The 18,624-nt window shown below is 39.1% G+C and overlaps 2 protein-coding genes across 3 annotated transcripts in view; one reads left to right on the top strand and one right to left on the bottom strand.

Annotated features, from left to right (window-relative positions):
* The window catches only part of LOC109421733 (inverted formin-2), a 303,562-nt gene that overhangs the window by 99,807 nt on the left and 185,131 nt on the right, over window positions 1-18,624 (top strand). The gene's annotated exons all lie outside the window — the stretch shown is intronic.
* The window catches only part of LOC134284115 (uncharacterized), a 34,877-nt gene continuing 16,945 nt past the window's right edge, over window positions 693-18,624 (bottom strand). Inside the window, exon 2 of the mRNA XM_062842420.1 lies at window positions 693-18,624. This exon is cut by the window's right edge and continues 13,105 nt beyond it. The gene's annotated coding sequence lies outside the window, so the exon portion shown is untranslated.

The raw sequence follows: 18,624 nt of genomic DNA, 5'->3' as shown, positions 1-18,624 counted from the left end.
CAAAAGTTTGGGGTCACCCCTCAAAATGCTGTATCGGCCAAAAGTTTGGGGTCACTATCGTAAAACATGGAAAAGTGATTTGTTTATATCTTTGTCATCTTTCATTCAATTTTAATTCTTCTTGGCTTATTTGAAACAAAATGAATGATACTTACTGTATAGACATTGAACCACACATATTTGTTGAAATTTACATACTAAAACTTAACGTAAAGTTGCCTCATTTTTTAAAGCGTGGTAAAATGTGCTAACTTTACATAACATTTTTATATACAAAAATCGTTAAATAAGTTAAGTTGAAGACATCTAACGTAAATTTAGTTAATTATCTTTGATATGAGCCAAAAATAATTAAAATTGAACTATAGATGACGAAGATATCACCAAATCACTTTTCCATGTTTTACGAAAGTGACCCCAAACTTTTGGCCGATACATCATATTGAGGGGTGACCCCAAACTTTTGGTCGATGACATCAAGGATTAATTTACTTAATAGCTTTTTCTCGAGATTTTTTAGCTAAGTTCTGTAAAAAGTAGTTGAAAGCTAATAGAAAATGGGTTATATTACCGCTCTCATCTTAAAATTTGGTCGACCCAACTTCCAGCGACACTGCCGTAAGTTTATATTCATTTTTTAGAAAATTTGGCAACTTTGGGTTAAGTTTACATACAAATTTTTTTGAAAAAGTTTCTTTTAAATCATGTTCAAAGTTTCTTTGATTTATTATCTTTTGAATGAAACCTAGGGTTTTGAAATCGAACGCAAATTGGCGGAGATATGGGCCTAAAAAAATGACATGTTTTTGAGGGGGTGACCCCAAACTTTTGAACGGGAGTGTATATTCATATGTTCATAGCCATCGCTAGAACCAGAAACGAATTGAAAAAAAAAGTCGTTTCCCTCCCTTCCAACTTCCACTCACAGCACAGTGTATATAACGCCTATAAGTTATGCAACCAAAGCGTGCTGTGCCGCTTGACCTCATTCACCTTATTCACCACACAATCTATCACGAATACTATAAATAACCCTATCCATGGATCGCATCACCGACCCAACGGTGACTCCCAGATCTCCCATCCTTTCCGTCTAACAAATACCCCAGTCCGTGCTGCATTGTGGGGACGCAGTGTGCTCTCGGTCTCTAGTAGCAACAACCAGTACACTCTAACATTCCTTTCCCTTCCCAGCTGACTATAAGGACTTGGCCGGCGCCGTTATTGATCAAATATGCATGAGCTGCTAAAATTGCACTTTGAGAATAAGTGGAATGTCCCAGCCCCTTATTCAGTTGGATCTCAGTGCAACTGGTACCAGTTCAGATCAATCACGGAGGAGCAACCATTGACATGTATAGTCAGAATTGATCGTTGAACGGGCTTGGTGGTCTAGTGGCTACCGCTTCTGATTCGTATGCAGAAGGTCATGGGTTCAATCCCTGGCCCGTCCTTTTCATCCTACTTTGTATCTTTCTATCCACTTTCTCTCACTCTCTCTTCTCTACATATACAGCTCATGTATATTCATATGTTCATAGCCATCGCTAGAACCAGAAACGAATTGAAAAAAGTCGTTTCCCTCCCTTCCAACTTCCACTCACAGCACAGTGTATATACAGGGTGTTCCTTTCCTTAATGCTAATCCTTCGGGGGGTGATAGAGGACCATAATAGGTGAAAAAAATTGTTCTACGCATATGGTCAAATCTCAACCGTTTCGGAGTTATTGAACTTTTAATGTTTTTGACTATGCTTGCCTTAAACTGGCTGTAACTTCAAAATGGTTCAACTTATCAAAGTTCTTTTGATTGCATTGGAAAGATAATTAAATTTTCTATCTAATAACGTCTTTGAACCTGTTGGTTTTTGTAATTTAGTAAGTTTTGTAGGGCAAAAAAGTTAAAAGTTAGCTATTTTTGACAAGTTTTTGCTTATTAACTTTGAAAAATGCGTGGTAAATTAAATTTTTCTCTTAGAGAAACTTGTGCGCCTTGACTTGCTTAACAATTCGTTCTTTAACGTCAAACTCCTAACTCTTATCGTTTTCTTACAATTTCGATTTGAACACCCTATTTCGTATCAATAATTTGCCTCAGTATCTGCCACAGATGAAAGCTCATTTAACCCCACTGTGTCATTGGAGCTGGCGTCTTGTTTTGCATCGTGCAACCGCGCGCACAGCACACTTTGTCCGTCGTCCAATAGCAACAGCGTGGCGCGTATGAATGACAAGAACGACGCTGCTGTAGGTTCATGTTGAATGATTTGGTGTGATTACCGTGATCCTGAGAGGCTCTTCATGATGATTAGGGAAGTGGACTAGTGATTCTAGGTGCAGGTTGATTATTATCAACGAAAAATAGAGGTTTTGATGGGACGGGAAGCGGCATAAACTGATGATTCCGAGAAAATAGAGTGGGAGGGGTAAAATTACAGAAGGAATCTTGAAGTCACCGAAGGGAGTCACGTAGTTTCGGGGGAAATTAAATAATTGTGGTAGAGAATGAGGGTTCAAGTGATAGAGTTTCGGTAAAAAAAAAAAATAATTCCGGAACACACGCTATTCTTAAAAGTGCAAAGTTGGAGCTTAGAACTAATGATTTGAGAAAGAATCTGATTTTAGAAACTTTTGCTCTGCAGAATGATAACAGTTTTTCAAATTCATCAAGAAATTTCCTCAACGATTCATCAAAATTCCTACAGAAAAACTATCAAGCATTCTAGCCACGATTCTTCCGGGAATTTCTCCATAGATTCCTCCAAGTGCTCCTCCACGAATTCGCCCAAGAATTCTCCAGAAACCTATCCGAAACATTTTTTAGGCGTTCCTCAAGAAAACATTCCAGATTCAAAAGATTTTCCCGGAGATTTAATCAGATTTTTTTTTCCAATAAGTCTTCCCGGCATCTCTCTAAGGAATTTGTTTCAATGATTCCTCTAGCAATTCCCCCAAGTGTTGGTATAGGAATTCCTCTAAGGAATCTTTCAGTAATTTATGAAAGGATTCTTGTATTAATTTCTCCAAGGATTACTCCACGAATTCCTGAGAGGGTCCCTACAAACCATCTAAAGCTTTCTATCAGAAATTCTCCAATGACTCCTCCAAACATTCTTCCTAGAATTCCTGCAACGATTCTTTCATGGATTCTTACAGTAATTTCTCCAAACATTTCTTTATGAAATTCTTCAACGATTCTCCATGGATTCCTCCAAAAAATTTTCCAGCAGAAGTTCCCCGGACAATTTATCCTACAATTTCTCCAAAGATTCTTTGATAATTTCTTCTAAGAATTTCTTAAGGGAATTAAAACTGCAGGAATTCCTACCACCAGGGGTTTCACCAGGAATTCTTCTAGAAATTCCTCCAGGAATTCCACAACGAATTCCACCAGGAACTGCATAAGAAACTTCTACAATAACTGTACCAGAAAATCCACTAGTTTCTCTTGGTGAAGTTTCTCTGGGAATGCCTCTAGGAATTCCTCCAAGTACTCCATCAGGAATTTCCAAAATTGTCAGTCAGTAGTGTCTTCAGTTATGCCACCTGGAGTTTCTCGAGAAATTTCATCTGGAAGTCATCCGCGATATCCACTAGAAATTCTTTAAGGAGATCTACTAGGAATTTCACTAAGAATTCCTCCAGAAATTCCACAGGAATTTCCTCCATGAATTTCACCTGGGATTTGACCTAAAATTCTACTAAGAATTCCACCATGAATTCTTCCGATAATTCTAGAAAAAGCTACTCTAAGAATTCTCTCAGGAGTAACTCTATGAATTCTACCAGGATTTTCAATAGAAATTCCTCTAGAAATTCCTCTGGGAATTCCAGCAGGAATTGCATAAGAAATTTTCTTCAATAATGATACCAAAAGTTCCGGCAGGAAATCCACCTGTTTCATTTGGTGAAATTTCTATGGGAATACCTCTAGGAATGCTCCTAATAATTCCACCCCAAATTCTTCCAGGATTCTCATCAGGAGGTTTTTTCCAGGAATTCAATCAGGAGTTCCCCCACGATTCATTAAGAAATTCTACTAGATATTCCGCCAAGAGTTCTTCCAGCAGAAGTTCCTTTTGTAATTCCTTCGGAAATCCTTTGGGAATCCCACTAGGATTTTTTCAGGCATTCTACTACGAATTTCTCCAGGAATTCTACCAGGAATTCCTTCGAGAATTTCACCAGGTATTTCACATGGGATTCCTCAAGAAATTCTACCAGGATTTCCACCTGCAATTGCACCCAGAATTCCTTTAGGAATTTTACCAGGATTTCCTCCAGGAATTATACCCGGAATTTCTCCAGGAATTTCATCAGGATTTTCACCAGGAACTCCCTTAGGAATTCCTCCAGGTATTCTACTACGAATTCTTCCAGGATTTCTACCGATAATTCCTTTAGAAATTCTACGAGAAATTCCTTGAGGAATTCCTCCACAGATTTCACCGGGATTTCCTTCATTAATTTATCCAAAAATTCCTCCAGGACTTTCACCATGAACTCTTCCAGAAATTCCGTCACGAATTTCACAAGTAATTCAACAACGTGTTCCACCAGGACTTAAATAACCAATTTCTCGAATAATTAAACCAGCATCTCCCTCAGTAAATCCATGTGAAGTTATACCAGGAATTCTACCAGGAGTTGCCTCATGGATTCCACCAGTATATCCACCTAAAACTCTTCCAGGAACTCCACCTGAAATTTTGTTTTAGAATTGCACCAGCAGAAGATTCTCCATGAATTTCACCGGAAATTTATTCAGGATATCCTCGAAGAATTCCACAAGGAACTCCTCCGGGAACTCCACCAAGGAATGCTCTAGAAATTCCATCAGGAATCCCTCTAGGAATACCACCAGAATTTCACCATGAATTTTACCAGGATTTTCACTTGGTATTTAACCTGGAATTCCTCCACGAATTTCACTCAGATTTTCACCAGGAATTACACCATAAATTCCATCATTAATTCCATCAGTAATTCCGCTAGGAGATTTTCCAGAACTTCTACCAAGAGTTCCTCAACGAGCTCCACTATTTTTTTTTCCAAGGATTTCCATTTTTAATTGCACCAGGATGTCCACCTGAATTTCCTCTAGGATTTCTACCAGAAATACCTTAGAAATTTCTTCAGGAGTTTTTCTTGAATGCACTAGAAATACCTCCATACATTTCTTCAAGATTTTGTCCATGAAACCAACCAAAGTTTCTCAGTAATTCCTCCAGAATTTCCTCCAGGATTCCCTATAGGAATTCCTCCAGGGAATTTTACCATTCATATTTTCAGAATTTCACCAGAAAATCCATTAGGAATTCCACATGGAATTCCACAAGGAATCCCTCCAAGAATTTTACCAAAAAATCCGCCAATAATTATACCAGGAGTTCCTCCAAAAATTCCACTAGGAGATCCTCCAGGAAATTCACCCGTTTCTCTAGGAGAAGCTTCTCTAGGAATGGTTCCATGATTTCCTCCAGGATTTTCCACAAGGAGCTCCTCCAGGAATTCCAACCGGAGTTTCTTCAGGAATTTCATTAGGAAGTCCTCCACGAAATTCCAGAACATCTACAAGGAAATCCTCTAGGAATTTCACCAGAAATTCCACTTGGAATTTCACCTGGAATTCCAATAGGAATTCACCTAGAAATGCCTTCCGAAATTCCAGCAGAATTTTCTCCAGAAATTTCAGCAGAAATTTCTTTAGAAATTCTTCCAAGAATTCCACCTAGAACTCCTTCAGGAAATCAACCAGAATTTTCTTCATTCAGTTATAGGAAAAACAATCTTCAAAAAAAAATCTTGAGAAATTTCTACAGAACTTATGGAACTGGTAATAGTTTTGGGGGAATCCCTAGTGAAATTCCGGTAGGAATTCCAGGTGGAATCCCTGGTGAATTTTTTTTTTTTTTTTTTATTATAGAGGCTTTAAATAAAAATTCATTCGCCTCTTCGGCCCTGGTGAAATACTTATACGAACTCCTTATAAAATTCCTGGAAGAATTCCTAGTAGAATACTTCGGTGTATTCTTGGTGGAATTTCTGGAAGAATTCGTAGTATAATACCTGGAGAAATTCCTAGTGGCGAAGTTCTCGCAGGAGTTCCTGGTAGAATTCCAGGAGAAATTCGTAGTAGAATACCTGAAGAAATTCCTGGTGGAATTACTGGAGAAATTCTTGGTAAAATTCCCGGAGGAAGTCGTGAATGAATTTCTAGAGGATTTCATTCAGGAATTTCTAGGGGAAGTCATGGAAGAGCTCCTGGTGCAATTCGTGTAACAATTCTCCAAAGAATTCCTGGCGGAACTCCTGATGAAATTCCTAGAGAGATTACTTGTGAAATTCTTGAAGGAATTCTTGAAGGAATTCTTGGAGAAATTCCTGGAGGAAATACTGAAGAACTTTTTGGTTAAATTCATAAAGGACTTTCTGATGGAATTCATTGAGGAACGCCTGGTAGAATTCCCAGATGAACTCCTGGTGGATATCCAGGTGGATTCCAAAGAGGAATTCCTTGAAAAATTCCTAGTGGAGCGCGTGGAGTAACTTTAGGTGGAATATCTGGAGGAACTTCTGGCGGAATTCCTGGTGATATCTCTGGTGAGATTTGATGGAAATGCTGATAAAATATCCAGAGGATTTCCGAGTGGAATACCTGGTAGAATTTCTGGAAAAATTAGTAGTAGAATACCTACTGGAATTCATAGAGGGATTCATGATAGAGTTGCTAGAGGAAACCTGGTGGAAATCCTGGTGAAATTCCTATTATAACACCTGTAGGATTTCCTTGATGAATTCCTTAAAGAATTCGTAGTGAAATACCTGGAGCAATTCGGTAGTATTCTCAAAGGAAACCCTGGTGGAATTCTTATTTAGAAACATTTCTGGTGGAATTCTTATTTAGAAACATTTCTGGTGGAATGCCTGAAGGAACTTCTGGTGGAATTGATGATGCAATTTCGGCTGGAATTAATCGTGGAAATCCTGCTGACATTTCTGGAGGAATTCCTTGTGAAGTCCTCGGAGAAACTTCTGGTAGTATTCCAGTAAGAATTCCAAGAGAAATTCCTGGAAGAACTGCTGGTTGAATTTATGTAGGAATTTCTGGCGAAAAACTTGAGAGAGTTCCTGGCAAAATTTCTAGCAAAATGCATGGAGGAATTGCTGGTGGAATTCCAAGAAGGATTCCAGGTGGAATTCATAGAGGGACTCCTGGTGGAATTCCTGGAGAATTTCGTGGAAGAATTTCTGGTGCAATTATTGGAAAAAGCTTCAAGTGAAATCCCTGCTGGATTTTCCGGTAGAATTTCAGGTAGACATCCTGGTGGAATTCCTGGATGAAATCCTGATGGAATTTTTTTTAGGAATTTTTAGGAGGATTCCTTGTGGAACTCCTGAATGAATTCTTGCTGAAATTCCTGGAGGCAATCCTGAAAGAATTCCTGGGAGCAATTCCGGTCGAATCCTGGTGGAATGCCTAGTGTAATTCCTGGTGGAATTCCAGGTGAAGTTCTAGGTGGAAATCCAGGTAGAAATCCTGGCAGAACTTCTGGAACAATTCCTGGAGGAATTCCTGACAGAATTCCTAGCTGAGTTCCTTGTGGAATTCATGGTGAAATTTTTAGAGGAATTCTGGCTGGCACTGCTGGAGAAAAAAAACCTGGTGGAATTACTAAAGGAAATACTTTTGGATTTCCTTGGAGAGGTCGTTAATCAACTTCTAGCAGATATCGTGGAGATTTTCTTGGAGATAACTAGAAGGATTCCTGGTAGAATAACTAGAGAGATGCCAGGTGGAATCCTGGTGAAATTTCTGGAGGGATTCCGGTGGAAATCCTGGTGAAATTTCTGAAGAAATTCAGGCTTGAATTCCTGGTGAAAATACTGGAGGAATTCTGGGTGTTATTTCAGATGCAAATCCTGGTAAAATATCTGGAGGAATTTCGAGTGGAATACCTGGTGGAATTCCTGGAAAAATAATGAAGGAAATCCCGGTGAAATCTGTGGAGGAATTCCTCAAAGAATGTCTCGTAGAATTTCTAAAGGAATTATCGGTAGAAATCCTGGAAGAATTCGTAGTAGAATACCTGGAGGAATTCCTAAGGGAGTTCCTGGTGAAAATCCTGATGAAATTCCTGGAGAAATTCCGGGTATAATTCCTGGAGGAAATCCTTGTAAAATTCCTAAAGGAATTCTGGGTGCAATTGCAGGTGGAAATCCTGGTAGAATTTCTTGAGGAATCCCATGTGGAATACCTGGTGAAATTCTCGAAGGAATTCCTGATAAACATTCTCGGAGGAATGCCGTGTACAAGTCCTGGTGAAATTCTCGGAGGAATTACTGGTAGAATTCCTGAAGAAATTCGTAGTAGAATGCCTGAAAAAATTCCTAGTGGGATTCCCAAAGGATTTCCGAAGGAATTACAAAAGGAACTTCTGCTGGAAGAACTCTTGGCGGAATATCTAGTAGAATTCCTTAATGAATCGTGGAGGAACTCCTGATTGAATTCCTGGAAAAAACCTCCAGATGAAAATCCTGGAGGAATTTCTGGTGGAATTCTTAGAGGCGTTTCTGGAGGTATTCCCATAGAAATTTCACCCAGAAAAACTGGTGGATTTCCTGGGGGAACTTTTGGTATCATTATTGGAGAAATTTCTTATTTTTGGAAAGTTTTCGGCTTTTGCATCGACGAAACGTCGGAATGTCGATGCAATAATCGTTTTAGTTGCTAAGAAGACTGAAAGAGTCGAAAACTTTCCAAAAATCAGCAATCATAGTCGAAGGCATCCACGATATTTCTTATGCAATTCCTGCTGGAATTCCCAGAGGAATTTCTGAAAGAATACCTGGTGAATACCTGGTGGTTGTAATTCTTAACGAATACGCGGTAAAATTTCTAGAGGAATTTTTTATGGGAAATTCTGGAGGAATTCATAGAGTTACTCTTGAAAGAATTCTTAGAGAAGCTTTTTCTAGAATTATCGGAAGAATTCATGGTGGAATTCTAAGAAGAGTTTTAGGTAAAATCTCAGGTGGAGCTCCTGGAAGTAATTCTGGTGGAATTCCTGGAGGAATTCCTGGTGGAGTTCCTGAAGCAAATCCTGGTGAAATTCCTAGTAGATCTCCTTAAAGAATTTCTAGTTGATATCACGGAGGACTTCCTGATGGCACTCCTCGAGAAACTCCTAAAGACACTACTAATTGAAAATTTTGAAGGAATTCCTGATGGAGTTATAGGAGAAATTTCTAGAGGCATTCCCAGAGAATTTTCACCTAGAGAAACTAGTGGATTTCCTGGTCGACCTACTGGTATAGTTACTGTTAAAAATTTCTTATGCAGTTCCTGGTGGAAATCGTTGTGGAATTCCTGCAGTTTTCATTCCCCCCAGAAATCCTTGGAAGAATTATCAAAGAATCTTTGGTAGAATAAATGGAGGTAAAGAAACATTTCTGGTAAAATTCCTTAAGGAACTTCTGGCGGAATTCCTGGTGGAATTCATGGTGTAATTTTGGCTGGAATTCATCGTGGAAATCCTGCTGAAATTTCTGGAGGAATTCCTGGTGAAAAACTTGAGAGAATTCCTGGGAGATCTGGCAAAATGAATGGAGGAATTGCTGGTGGAATTCCTAGAAGGATTCTTGATGGAATTGAGATAGACGTCTGGTGGAATTCCTAGAGAATTTCTTGGCGGAATTCCAGGAGGAACTCAATGGGAAAATTCGGAAAGAATTTCTGGTGGAATTCATGGAGAAACTTCCTGGTGGAAATCCTGCTGAAATTCCTGAAGGAATTCCGGGTGAAATTCCAGGTGGAAATATTGGTAAAATTTCTTGAGGAATCCCATGTGGAATACCTGGTGGAATTTTTGGAGGAATTGCTGGTGAAACTCTCGGAGGAATTCCTGGTGAAATTCTCGGAGGAATTCCAGATGAAATTTTCGGAGGAATGCCGAGTAGAATTTCTGGTGAAATTCTCGGAGGAATTCTAATTGAATTCCTGGAGATATTAATAGAGTGATTTCTGAAAGAATTTGAAGAGGATCTTCTCCTGGAGAAACCCCTGATGGAATTTCTAGTAGAATTCCTTAATGAATCGTGGGGAAACTCCTGATTGAATTCATGGAAAAAACCTCCTGATGAAATCCTGGAAGAATTTGGGGTGCAATTATTAGGAGCATTCCTAGAGGTATTCTCATAGAAATTTCACCAAAAGAAACAGGTGGATTTCCTGGCGGAACTTTTGGTATCATTATTGAAGAAAATTTCTCATGCAATTCCTGCTGGAATTCCCAGAGGAATTTCTGGAAGAATTCTTGGTGGTTGTAATTCTTAACGAATACCTAGTGAAATTTCTAGAGGAATTTCTATTGAAAATCCTGGTAGAATTTCATAGAGAATTCTCCTGAGACAATTCTTAGAGTAGCTTTTTCTAGAATTATCGGAAGAATTCATGGTGGAATTCTTAGTGGAATTTTAGGTCAAATCCCAGGTGAAATTCATGGAGGAAATTCCTGTGGAATTTCTGGAGGAATTCTTAGTGAAATTCCTAGTAGATCCCCTTAAAGAATTTCTAGTGGATATCGCGGATGACTTCCAGATGAAATTTCTCGAGAAACTCCAGGTGGCATACCTGAAGACACTACTGACTGACAATTTTGAAAATTCCTGATGGAGTACTTGGAGGAATTCCTAGAGGCATTCCCAGAGAAACTTCACCAAGAGAAACTAGTGGATTTTCTGGTACAGTTATTGTAGAAGTTTCTTATGCAGTTCCTGGTGGAATTCGTTGTGGAATTCCTGGAGGAATTTCTAGAAGAATTCCTGGTGAAACCCCTGGTGGTAGGAATTCCTGCAGTTTTAATTCCCTTAAGAAATTCTTAGAAGAAATTATCAAAGAATCTTTGGAGAAATTGTAGGATAAATTGTCCGGGGAACTTCTGCTGGAAATTTTTTTGGAGGAATCCATGGAGAATCGTTGAAGAATTTCATAAAGAAATGTTTGGAGAAATTACTGTAAGAATCCATGAAAGAATCGTTGCAGGAATTCTAGGAAGAATGTTTGGAGGAGTCATTGGAGAATTTCTGATAGAAAGCTTTAGATGGTTTGTAGGGACCCTCTCAGGAATTCGTGGAGTAATCCTTGGAGAAATTAATACAAGAATCCTTTCATAAATTACTGAAAGATTCCTTAGAGGAATTCCTATACCAACACTTGGGGGAATTGCTAGAGGAATCATTGAAACAAATTCCTTAGAGAGATGCCGGGAAGACTTATTGGAAAAAAAAATCTGATTAAATCTCCGGGAAAATCTTTTGAGAGGAATTCATGGTAAAATTTCTGGAGAAATTCTTTGAGGAACCTCTGGAATGTTTTCTTGAGGAACGCCTAAAAAATGTTTCGGATAGGTTTCTGGAGAATTCTTGGGCGAATTCGTGGAGGAGCACTTGGAGGAATCTATGGAGAAATTCCCGGAAGAATCGTGGCTAGAATGCTTGATAGTTTTTCTGTAGGAATTTTGATGAATCGTTGAGGAAATTTCTTGATGAATTTGAAAAACTGTTATCATTCTGCAGAGCAAAAGTTTCTAAAATCAGATTCTTTCTCAAATCATTAGTTCTAAGCTCCAACTTTGCACTTTTAAGAATAGCGTGTGTTCCGGAATTATTTTTTTTTTTTACCGAAACTCTATCACTTGAACCCTCATTCTCTACCACAATTATTTAATTTCCCCCGAAACTACGTGACTCCCTTCGGTGACTTCAAGATTCCTTCTGTAATTTTACCCCTCCCACTCTATTTTCTCGGAATCATCAGTTTATGCCGCTTCCCGTCCCATCAAAACCTCTATTTTTCGTTGATAATAATCAACCTGCACCTAGAATCACTAGTCCACTTCCCTAATCATCATGAAGAGCCTCTCAGGATCACGGTAATCACACCAAATCATTCAACATGAACCTACAGCAGCGTCGTTCTTGTCATTCATACGCGCCACGCTGTTGCTATTGGACGACGGACAAAGTGTGCTGTGCGCGCGGTTGCACGATGCAAAACAAGACGCCAGCTCCAATGACACAGTGGGGTTAAATGAGCTTTCATCTGTGGCAGATACTGAGGCAAATTATTGATACGAAATAGGGTGTTCAAATCGAAATTGTAAGAAAACGATAAGAGTTAGGAGTTTGACGTTAAAGAACGAATTGTTAAGCAAGTCAAGGCGCACAAGTTTCTCTAAGAGAAAAATTTAATTTACCACGCATTTTTCAAAGTTAATAAGCAAAAACTTGTCAAAAATAGCTAACTTTTAACTTTTTTGCCCTACAAAACTTACTAAATTACAAAAACCAACAGGTTCAAAGACGTTATTAGATAGAAAATTTAATTATCTTTCCAATGCAATCAAAAGAACTTTGATAAGTTGAACCATTTTGAAGTTACAGCCAGTTTAAGGCAAGCATAGTCAAAAACATTAAAAGTTCAATAACTCCGAAACGGTTGAGATTTGACCATATGCGTAGAACAATTTTTTTCACCTATTATGGTCCTCTATCAGCCCCCGAAGGATTAGCATTAAGGAAGGGAACACCCTGTATAACGCCTATAAGTTATGCAACCAAAGCGTGCTGTGCCGCTTGACCTTATTCACCTTATTCACCACACAATCTATCACGAACACTATAAATAACCCTATCCATGGATCGCATCACCGACCCAACGGTGACTCCCAGATCTCCCATCCTTTCCGTCTAACAAATACCCTAGTCCGTGCGGGTTGTGGGACGCAGAGTGCTCTCGGTCTCTAGTAGCAACAACCAGTACACTCTAACATTCCTTTCCCTTCCCAGCTGACTATAAGGACTTGGCCGGCGCCGTTATTGATCAAATATGCATGAGCTGCTAAAATTGCACTTTGAGAATAAGTGGAATGTCCCAGCCCCTTATTCAGTTGGATCACAGTGCAACTGGTACCAGTTCAGATCAATCACGGAGGAGCAACCATTGACATGTATAGTCAGAATTGATCGATCGTTTTATTTCTCCCAAGACTGAAAGCCATAACCTCCAAATATTTATTCAGCTTTGTTTCCACCCCGATAAGCTCATAAGTCTCAAAGCTTTAAAATCGGCCATCTTAAGCTGTACTGATGTAATTCTATGTATTACAAGTGCTCCAAATTATCGTGACCATCACGAGAGAAACATTAGATTTGGTGTTTGCTTATCATCTATTCCCAGTGGTACGAACCTGCTAGTATATCGTATGCACGATATAACATGGATTTTGTTGATTTCAACCTTCGCCTCTTCAGGTATCAGTAAGTCGGCTCCAGAGGCACATTCTCTTCCATTTGGGAAATTCATACACTTTTTGGAAGAGTGCTTGTAGTGCTGAAAGAGCTTCAAATGCAATCCAAGAGAATCAATCTCTCTAAGCAATAATGAGTGGAGGACGATCTGCGGACCCTACGCAGAGTGCGGAACTGGAGACAAACTGCCATGGGCCGAGTGGAATGGAGGAGGCTACTATGTACAGCAGAGGCCACCTCGGCCTTAGCCTGATTGGTAAGGTAAGTAAGCAATAATGCAGAACGGGCAAAGTTTACTTGTCGTGTGCTTTTCGCGGGCGTTCTAACCAAGGTTACAAGCACACAGGGTCAACTATTCGACAAGGAATGAACTGATGGGTCCATGTCTGTTTGAAATTAATGAAAATTTGACTAATAAAAACCGGATGTTTGAGCTTTGATCTGTGCTTGGTCGAATATTTGACCATGGGTACTCGCATATCAATAATTATTTGACCCAAACCATACATTACTTCAGCGATCTGTTTACAAAGTGATACTTTAGAAAGGTTGAGCAATACGGAACGAATGGGATTTGTGACGTCGTGCCGTTTTTGCATCGTTTCACACAAAGCGTTCTGCGTGTATCTGCACACATGATTATCATATACATCCCAAGTAACATATTTTAAAACAGATAGACTAGAAGAACTAGATATAAAACCATGATAAAACTGAAATAAAAGGTATTAGATTACAGGTATTCAAACCAAAAAAATCTTTCTGGGATTCTTTCCGGAATTATTCCAGGAACATCTTCCAGAATAACTTTAGTTATTACTCCCAGAACTCCCCCCGAAATTGTCCTAGGAATGTAGAAGTTCCTTTTGGAATTCTTCCAAAGATTTCTTTAAAAACTCTTCTAATGAAATTTTTCCAAGGGTTCCACTTTAAAATTTCTCATTGATTCGTCTCGGAATTATTCTAGGGTGTTCTCAAGGGGCTCTTCTATGAATTTCCCCACGATTTTTTCCAAGCATTCCTCGTGGTATTTAGTCAACGATTTCCTACTTTCTTGCACAGTTTCTTCCTAGAATTATTTCAGATGTTACTCCCTGGATTCAACAGGCAATTCCTCACGGGTCTTTACATGGAATTTCCGGAATTTCTCCCAGAATTCCTCAGAGATTCCGCCCTGAATTCAACCACAAATTGTTCAAGGGACTCATTCCGGATTTCTTACACAAATTATTCTTTAGAGTATTTCAGGTCTTTCTCCCAAAAATTCTAATTAGGGGAACTTACGTATTTTCGGCAGTTTTGTTCTCTTCGTCATGGGGGGTTTTTTGAAACCTGTCGATCTGAAAGTTGGCCTCAAATCCTTCCCAACCAAGCTGAGTTATATGCCCAAATTTCAGGCAATTCGGCCCACAAAAAAACCCCATGACGAAGAGAACAAACCTGCCGATAATACCCTTTGTCACCCTAGATACTTTTCGGATTTCTTTTAGAAATTCCTCTCATAATTCTTTCAAAGATTTCTCTTCGAATTCTTCCAAGGTTTTCTCTCGGAATCCTCAAAAGGATTCTTTCCAGAATTTTGCTAGGATTTCCTCTTGGATTTTTGCGGAATACGTTAAAGGAGTTGAACATGTGGACATTTATTTCCAAATAACGCATTTCTCCTCACAATCTGTCCAGATTTGAGGGATATCCAGCAGACGCATAACACCAAACAATTTGTCCAGCTAAATCATTCTATGGATATGTTTTTTTTTTAATTCACATTGAAAAGGTTTTCATTGTAGCGACTATTTTTCTATTCTTATCAGAACCTCTGTATTTGTAGAGCTGAGCAATTAAATATCATACGGTTTTTGCTCATTCAAATAATTTGATTCGATTTCTTTCGCCTGCTTTATATACGATACGATATACGATATATACAATATTTGCAGATTAAGAATGCGTTACAATAAAAACGGTCACAAAGTTCTACGAACAACTCAAAACCATTTGTCACCACTTAAGACAACACTGGCCCTCGCTGCCACACAATGTCGTCGTTTGATTCAATTAAATTTTTAACACATTCGATTAGATACTGAATGCCACACCATCATACCAGCCAGCCAGACGATCAACTCTGGATGGTTGGCAGCCTGGCAGGCTAGTCTCGGCCCCATCGTATATCTCGCCGGTGCACGCAACTCTGTCATCGCTTTTAATGATCTCTCCCCGGATCCTGGAAAACTGTCATATCTACCAAGACTTGCTGTTGTTGTTGTTATTGCTGCTGTTTAGTAGTGTCGCCACTGGCGCTGATGGCTGGCTTAGTGCACGTATTAAATATAGTCCGGGAAGTGGCAGACGTGTTTGTTCATCAATCAATCGCCACCATTGCATCCTGGATTGCAGGCGGGCGGCAAAAAAAAATATGAAGAGTGTCGTCGTTGGCATCGTCGCCGTTTGGAGGGCAAACTCGCGATTCATCTTTCAAGTGACTGGCATTGATGATCTTTCATCATTATTCGAAGAAATCTAACGCCTCGAGCCCCCGGTTGCGTTGATGGGAGCTGGCTGGGAACGAAAGTAAAAAGCAGAATGCGTTTCTTCGGGTCGAGCACTGTGCAGCTCTCTAGAAGTGCTGGTTTTAATGGATTTGATTACGACTCGATGCGTCTGGCGTGGGTTGATTCTCTTAATTTTATTGATCTCAGTTCTGGATGGTAGCCATCTCGGGTCTTTATGGCGTAATAGAAAATAATTTGAAGTGCATTTTATAATGATTCCACATGGTTCATTGCATGGGATTTTATTATTAGAATAAGATCGTTTTATGAGCAATTTACAGTGGGTGAAATGGTTTATGATCTTCTGTCACTAATGCAAAAAGTATGTGTGAACTTCTATTTGTTCACTGCTTCGATGTGGCAACAACCGAAGGCACTTATCTGTGCACCCAAATTGGTAAGGTCGTGCCGTGGTTGGGAAGAGACACACCTTCCAACTGAAGCATAAAGCACCTTATTATAGCTCGAACACTTTGTTTACATCTCGGCTCTCCCATCGTGGCACAAATTCCACTTCTGCTGTTTTTAAAACAAAAGCGTTTGAGCATGCATAATCCGCTCCTAAGGGAAACACTCTCACATGTCATTACGTTATCTAAATATTTCCTCTCAAGTGACCGGCCTCGGATATAGGCGCAGCAACGATCCACTACTAAACCGAAAGTGAGAGTGCTGTGCCGTATTACCAACCTACCTACTATGCATTTTCGTGTCATACATTATATTTAGTCGAGTGGCGAAACAGGCGTTCGTTGGTGTGGTTCATGTTTAGTTTGGGAGGCTGACATTGGCGTAGCGAGATAATATTTCTAGGGTGGGCCTAAATAGCTCCGTGGCTTCAAATGTGAATCTGGAACATCATGAACACCAGGAAGTATGGAGAAAATGACCTACCAGTTGTTCTAAAAACTAAATATGGGTATGGGTTACGTTCATATGTATTCATTTAACCTTCGTCAAGAATATCAAAAGGTGTTTTATATTCTGGGATGTTCTAGGTGTTCCAAACTGTCCTGTAGTAAAATCCCTCAAATCTACAAGAATAATTTTATGTGTTTTCACCATTAATATTAGCATTACATAATCTACTGGGAACGATCTAAAAACTGGTCGCAGTGACTCATGTACTCAACAAAGAATAAAAAAATCTACTGAGATTCGTGAAGCTCTTGAAATCTTCAATGTGATTCATAGACACTACAGGGATATTTCAGGTCATCCAAACTACTTTGGAGTTTAGAACTTCAGGTCTACACTCAGAACCGTAGCCATATCTGTTGTACTGAGTAACGTTACATAATCAACCGCAGTTGCTGGACCAACCTGATGTGTCTGGCTATTAGGTATTATAAACCTTTGGGGTATTCAGGGTCGTTCAAATTGTCGTATAATGAAATCCTTCAAATCTACGAGAATAACTTTATGTGTTTTCGCCATTGACAATAGCATTGCATAATCTGCTGGGATCTGTGAAGCTCTTGAAATTACAAATGACATTTGGGTCATTCGGATATTTTAGGTCAGCCAATCTACTTTGTAGTTTAAAACTTCAGGTCTACACTCGTAATCGTAATCACAAAGTAGTTCCCGAACAACCTTTGAAGGGCATGTGCACTATAAATTTTCAACCAAATGAACTCAAGTTTTGGGAGAAGGCATAAAATCTGGATACGAATTGAATAAGCGGAGTGGATCATAAACAATTTTTTGAACCTCCATAGTAGCCATATCTATGCTGCTCTTGATATCTAAAATGTAATTTAGTGACACTATAGGCAAAGAATAAAAATAGAAAGAATGCCCTCTTTAGCCCTTTTCTATGTAAACGTCAGGCGACAAGACAAGTAGCGCTCTTTAAGCGTATCAAGGTGGAATCTATCTGTAACAGTTTTCGTGATTTGTCATAAGAGAAGATGGTGTGCGAATGTTTTGGTATCCGCATACAATCAGTAACGCACACTACCGCATGAAGGTTGAACTTTCATCCGCAGGTAGCGCTGCGGTAGTGTCCCCCCGAGCATCAGCGGAGTGGGCATTCTTATTCTTTGCTATAGGGATGGATACTCTAGATTAGCCAAACTACCTTTGAGTTCAGAACTTCAGGTCTACACTCGTAACAGCAGCCATATCAGATATACTGAGTAACGTTGCATAATCAATCGCGACCAACCTGAAGTCTACTACATTTTATTACAAACCTTTGGGACATTCAGGATCATCCAAACTGCCCTGAAGTTTATCTCTTGACACAAAAGGTAGTCAATTTCACAATGAACTGTAACATTACAACAACAACTGTAATCTGTAATCCCCCTGGAATTCCATGAGACATTCCAAGATTCTTTCAAGATATTCCAGATCAACCAAACTACTCTGGAGACCATAGCATCAGGTCTACACTTATGATAATAGCTTTTGTCCCTAAGTTAAGTAGTGTTACATAATCGAAGGTATTTTCCAAAATAGTTCGAGGAACAAAAAGCGTCGTTACATATTTTCGAGATATTATGGAGCTTAATTGATAAAAACAACCACTGGTGATTTTATTTTAGAGATTAACGTTATACAACTAAATAGGATCCATTAACCTCTTTACTCTCAAGGGTAACTTTATGATAGTTATGTGATAATTTTAGTCATTCAATCTTTTATGGTGAACAAAACTTTATATCTACACTTGCAATGCTAGCCCATAATGAATTATATTTACTATTATTCTTCAAAGACTAATAGACATGGTTCTGTTTCTTCGAAATATTCA

Source organism: Aedes albopictus, chromosome 3, assembly GCF_035046485.1.
Source record: "Aedes albopictus strain Foshan chromosome 3, AalbF5, whole genome shotgun sequence".
Lineage (NCBI taxonomy): Eukaryota > Metazoa > Arthropoda > Insecta > Diptera > Culicidae > Aedes > Aedes albopictus.
Note: the sequence above shows the minus strand (reverse complement) of the source record. Positions and strands in the feature narration are given on the sequence as shown.